Genomic DNA, 6375 nt, shown 5'->3' on the forward strand with positions numbered 1-6375 from the left:
CATGAGCTTTGTCCCAACCCAGGATTTAGGGTCAGTTTTAGTGACCGTAGAGGCTTAACGTGCCTTTTGAGAGCACCTTCAAGCCCTCGAGAATCTAGTTCAAACAATGAAGTCCACATCTCTTCTTTCTCGGGCTCCTCCATTGTTCAATTTGCTGCCCTCAAATATTCGTAGGGCTTATGTGGGCGTTGATCCAGTAGCAGGATTTAAGTCAGACTTGGACAAGTTTTTGACTAAAATTCCAGATCAACCTTACATTCAAGGGTTAGCCAGATCAGCCAATTCTAATTCGTTGGTCGATCAAATAATATATATAAATAAAAGTCAAATAAAATCAATGATCTTCTCGTCTTAAAGTGCTGGGATTCCAATCCCGGTAGTGGTAAGGAAGTCCGCAAAAAAAATGATTACGGGATTTTTCGATGGAACAACTAATTTCAAGTTATTGTTATCGGCTCCTCCTGGTATGGCTGAGGTAATGAACTGTTTTTTATTTGTTTGTCAAAACGCAAGTAAAGCTTTCTCTGTCAAAAATTCGATCGATTAGCAATCAACTTGTGCAGGACTCAGTCATATAACGGTCATGACATCTTTGGCTGGAATGGCATGCGGCGGTATTCTTCGGGAAGACGGTGATTCGGGTCCAGCCACAGTGACTAGTAATGTCTACTGTATGGCAGTGCCATATAAATTTCCTACGTCTTTTATGTTGCCCATCTGCCTTCCAGCTACTTCAAGATCCTTTGAAGTTGGAGTTCGAAGCCTAGCTGCTGGGACAGCCGGTATCACGGGCTTCAATCTGGACTATGAACAAGTGGCATGGGCATAGATCAACGATAGAAAATTCACGTGTCTTCTTATTTTTGTTTAGATCTTGAATAATGGCATGCTTATTCGTTGAAATGAATGATGGTTCACACAAAAACACCTTGCCGGTAACCTTGGATCATAGATGTGTTTCATGTTTTTGGTTTTATGTACGTGGCATCAATACCCACAGCAATAGCTTCCTCAGGCTACACAAAGTACAGATTCCAAAGTGCACTTCGGGGGGCGCTTTGTAATTCGGCCTCTACCAAATGAAGGGCAGATTAGGTAGATTCCTCTGTATAACATTATAACGCATGTGTATTATTGTTGGTGGATTCTATCCAAATCATATTAATAATTAGAGACTTGGGCCCTGTTACGTCCACAATCGAGTACATCATCCTAATATGACATGGATGAATGATGTACAAGATGAATGATTGTTCCTGGAACGGTTTTTATCAAAATGTGAAGATAATGTATGTTATTATCTTGGGAAAATCACAAAGTTGTTGGATTGCCCATCGTTTAGTCCGTTTGTCGGTCAGGTGTCGACCAAATGCCACCCTAATGCTCGTAGTGACGTCGTGATCCATCATAACCAGCTCCTCCAGCCCTTGATTATAGATGTAAAATGTCGCTGGAACCGGTTGTATCAAAGAGCTTTGTGATTCAGTGTGAATCAATCTCTACATCGTTCCTATCACCAAGGAAAAGCTCCAGTACCCGAGGGGCTGGTCAGCCCAGCTACAACCATGGGTGAAGAATGTCGGCTACATGTTGGAAGGGAGGAGAAACAGGAAATCCTCGGTCATCAAAAACGATATTCTTGTGATCATTTTGAGAAGGGGGAAAAGGATCTGAAGAAGCAATTTCATCCTCAAGGATCACTGTTACCAAAACGTCGGCCCCCTGACAGCAAATGACGACCAATCCTTCTTGAACGTCCTGTTGGGACCTAGTTCCGGCCCAATGTCTACCCTTCGTCGTTCAGACCCAGTGGTGGTCAGATGTGGCCCACATTTACAGAAGAGGCAGACACAATCCATTGTCGGCAATCCAAGAAACCCCTTGATGGCCAATGTGACTGGCATGACGAAAGGAGGTCAACCCTGGACATTGAGGAAACCATTGCCGTCCACCAAGGGCCCTGGGACAACCCGTTTAGCCTCCATGTGGAAGAGGCGGAAGCCAACATTGCAAGGGAAAGTTGAATCAACGGACAGTCACAATTTTGAGCTCGAGGAGAGCAGAGGCACCTTTTGGATCTCGAGGAGATAAGTCGCATCTTTCGTGCTCAAGCAGAACAGGGTTTTGTTGGAACACCCGAAGTGAAAGCACCTCTCCGATCGTGAAGCTCTACTCGTTGGGTGAACAAAGGACAATTGTGCTAACGTGCTGGAAATCAAGTAGACCTATTTTGAAATCAGAGCAGTGAAAGTCAACGCTTGGAGACGGGACCCAGGAAGCCGTGCAGAGTCAAGAGGACCTGGGGAAGTGCACAGCATACTTCAGTGAGCCAGTATAGACAAGTTGAAAAGTCTCTGGAGCTGAGTACAGGTGCAACTTCTGAGTTATACTCCGTCAATTCGATTCGGGACCTTCAATCCCATCGAACCGACGTCATCGCTGTGGATCTCCGTTGGACGCAAGACTCTCCCTCATCAAAAAGTAGGATCAAACCAGTTTCTATCCATGCATGTTTTCCCTCTTCCATGGCCAAGCAATTACCCCCTCTTTCATTACCCGAGCAAGACAGCTGATTGGTAGAGTGTCATTTTCATGTAGAGCAATTGAATAAAGTAGATGGAACTGCAATCGAAGTTCATCTTTGATTTGGCAAGAATCAGGTGTTAGACTCCAAGTGTAGAGATCAGCATCGTTTGAAAGATACCCAGCAGGCTAGGATGGTGACCACATTTTGTAGGATAGGTAGCCTTGAAGATTGGCCCAGGTACTGAAATTGATCTGGGACCAATGGGGAGTAGAGGTAGCTAGCAATTTGTATCCTTAGTCAATTGATGATTGTTTGAGGCCCTGATAAAGGAAGCTCGAACTATTGCTCGTATGCCCTGATTAGGGTTATAACGGGCAGGCCTTAAGATAGGTCTAAGAAATTTAAGCCCTTGTACTAGGTGCTCTCCATCTTTGAGAGCTATCAAGGTATTTTTACCTAGTTTCTTGGGTCAGGAGTTCCATGTTTCCGTTCACCACGGGTTTTCAATAAGTCAGGACCTTTCACCCCTGGCTGGTGGACGGAACAGGCCCCATAATGTCGAGAAAAAGACATTGGGTTCAAGGCGAGGCAAGAACAGTTTATTTAGCAATCTACCGTGCTTCTTCCCGTGTTTTTGGCCCGTGTGATGTTGTAAATACGGGTCCTTATGGCCATTTCGTACTCCCTGCGAGTTTCAGGGGCAATAAGAAATGGTTTGGCTGGGAAATTTACCAAACTAAATGAGTAGGTTGCGTGAGCCAAGACATACACTTTCCGTAGGTTGCATATATCTTTACACTTTCGTGCCCATAGTCGCGAAGCAGGCTGCGTGACTCCAAAATCTTGAAGTTTCGTAGATTATAGAATTCAGGTTGCGGAACTTCATTTTGCACTTAGCGGGAAAATATTGTGCAAAGCAAATACGTTTCTTTTTACTTTATTTTTCACTTCAAGCCTCTGACTATGAACCAATTGGAAAAAGAGTCTTCTTTGCTGGAAGAGGCCTGGGCGTGGCAAGTCAATCAAGAATTTGACCTAGACTTAGAACCAGGGTGGGAATAACCTATATGCTTTGTTAATGAATTGCTTAATAGTCAAGCAATATTAGAACCATCGTATTTACCAAGATGGCTATTGGTTGAAAAAAAGATGATATTCTACAACATAGTACAATATAACAATATACAGTAAATCATGACATTAGCAGCAAAGGCGATTTGGTAAAGCATTTATGCAAACCTTAAATGCAAATCTAACATTTTTTTCTTGCATGTCAAACTTGCAACAATTACTGAAAGAGTGGAAATGTTTTTACTAGGAGTTAGAAAGATATTTTTTAGGTTAGATTAAGTTTTCAACTTTTTCGGGAATTTTTGGTTAAAAAACTTTTTTCACAAACTTTAACCATAACAAAACCTAAAACCGAGGATCTTCGCGGAAATTCAAAATTTTTGTCCATTTTGTCGGGAAAAATTAGACGAAATAAAGGAAGGAAGCTTAGGTCTACCTTGGGTGATACTGTTTCTCCCCGCTCAATGATTTGTTTGACATTGATCCCCCAGCTTTCGTTAAGAGCACAACAGTTGAGGGGGATATTATTAGTGATATAACTAGAGGGCTTGTCCTCTACGTAGATCGTGCACTCAAGGAAAGTAAATAAGTCCTGAACACGGAAAACCCAGCTGAAATGGTTCAGTGGGAAAATTGGCAAAAGAAATCAGCAAAAAAGGTCGTATAAAGTTTAAAGGTTTGTACTCTTTTTTTAGGTCTAGTTATGTAATCAAAGTGTTATCAATGATATACTTCAAATGTAACTAAATATACCTGCAACATAGTATTATTATTAGAGCAAATACATGAATCATAGCTTTGGGCATTACAGTGATATGGTAAATAATGTTTCTTTAGCCTTTCACATTGGTAGCTTTCTAATAAGAAAGGAAGCAATGTTAGTGGTTTCAAGGTGAAAGGTAAAGTGTGCCCAAACTCACCATTGTGTCTGCTACACGCTATACGGGCGTCCAAACTTGAATCATTCATAAGGGCTGTTTGCCGAAAATATGATTATAATGCTCCTTCTCATTGTTCTCGACCTCTTGGCTCGCCATAGTTATGCCGTCATCACTGCGAACCCTGAGTTAAGCAACTTTCTGAAGCGCCCCTGCCTGTGATCTTGGCACTTATGGTGTATTTAGACGACACTTGTTTTGACACATATTGTGATCACATATTCGACAAGAAGTTGGCAGTGTGATACAAATCGAGATTCAGAGAATTTACACACACCAGTACTACACAGAAGACTATCTGTGTCAAATATTAGTTGAACTGTAAACAGCACGACTGGAAAGAAGAGACTTGCAAAGGCGGCCATGATATCGGATATTTTTGATAAGGCTGAAGAGGATGCTGAGAGAGAAGCTGAAATCCAGGAAAAGAGGAGGACGAGGTTAGTCTGGGCAAAGCCTTGGTTAATGGCACGAGAGACAAGGGATTACACAATCTATCCGGGAATTGAGGAAGATCCTGTGAAGTTCAAAGAGTCCCTCTGGATGAATCGGGATATGTTTGAATTTATCTTATCACGAATTAAGGACAAGATCAGTAAACAAACTACTTGAATGCGGACCCCCATTCCAGCTCGTCTCCGTTTCCAAATTACCTTGAGATTTCTCGCTGCTGAATGCAGTTTTGAAGTCTTCAAAGAGGTATTTAGAATTAGTTATTCGGCCATCTCAATGATTGTGCCTGAAGTGTGCGACGCCATCTGGTCCCAGCTCTCAGCAGAGAAAAGCAAATGCCCCCAATGAGAAGAAGAATGGCTATCAAAGGCCAAAGCCTTTGAAACCAAATGGGATTATCCCTTTGGGCTTGGTGCCCTTGACGGCAAACACTGTCTTGTCAAAGCGTATGGAAACTCGGGATCTCTCTTCTTCTCCTACAAGCAAAGTTTCAGCATCGTTCTCTTGGCTCTTGCTGATGCGGACTACAAGTTCATTTACTTAGATATTGGTGCTCCAGGAGGTGGAAACGATGATGGAGTCATGCAAGTGTTCCGGAGCCCTTAATTTGCCCAGTCCACCTCATTACATTGGAGTGGAGTACCATCTCATTGGCGATGACGCCTTTGGATTCACAGCTCGATTTGTCAAACCGTATCCATCTAGAGGTCTTCCTGCTGAGCAAAGAATTTTTAACTACCGTTTGTCACGGGCTCGGAGAGTAGTTGAGAATGCTTTTGGAATAATGTCCAGCAAATTCTGGATACTTCGAACACCCAACCATTAATCTTACGACAATTGTGTCAAGCCAATTAAGGCAACAACTGTTTTGCACAACCTAGTACTGGAGAAGCAAGAATTACCTGACGGATTTATGGAGGAAACGACCTCAACTTTCGGCCAACCTATTGTACCTCTTCCAGGCAATATAGTTGGCAATAGAGAAGCCCGAGTTCAGCGTGATAAAATGACAAAGTACTTTTTCTCTGGTGATGGACAAACTCATTTTCAATGGTCAAAAGCATTTCACCCTTAATGTTTGTCCAAGCCGGGTAACTTGCTAATAAAACTCTTTTTAATTCTATGCTTTACTTTTCTTTTCATTTCGAAATCACAAAAACCGTAGTCCGCAAAACGATGGAAATAGCGATAAAACTGAATGCAAATACTCAAAGTTATTGCATAATACTCAATCCAGGGTATGCTTCTTGATCACTTTTGTAATCTTTATTCTGAATCTAGTCCTCGACCCTGCGGCGGTCACAAGCGTATTTGGGTAGCCAGTCTTGTTTGGATTACTCTTGTTTGCATGATGAACAATAAGATCTGATCAAATTAGTTTTACAT

Source organism: Tigriopus californicus, chromosome 12, assembly GCF_007210705.1.
Source record: "Tigriopus californicus strain San Diego chromosome 12, Tcal_SD_v2.1, whole genome shotgun sequence".
In the NCBI taxonomy this organism is placed as follows: Eukaryota; Metazoa; Arthropoda; class Copepoda; order Harpacticoida; family Harpacticidae; genus Tigriopus; species Tigriopus californicus.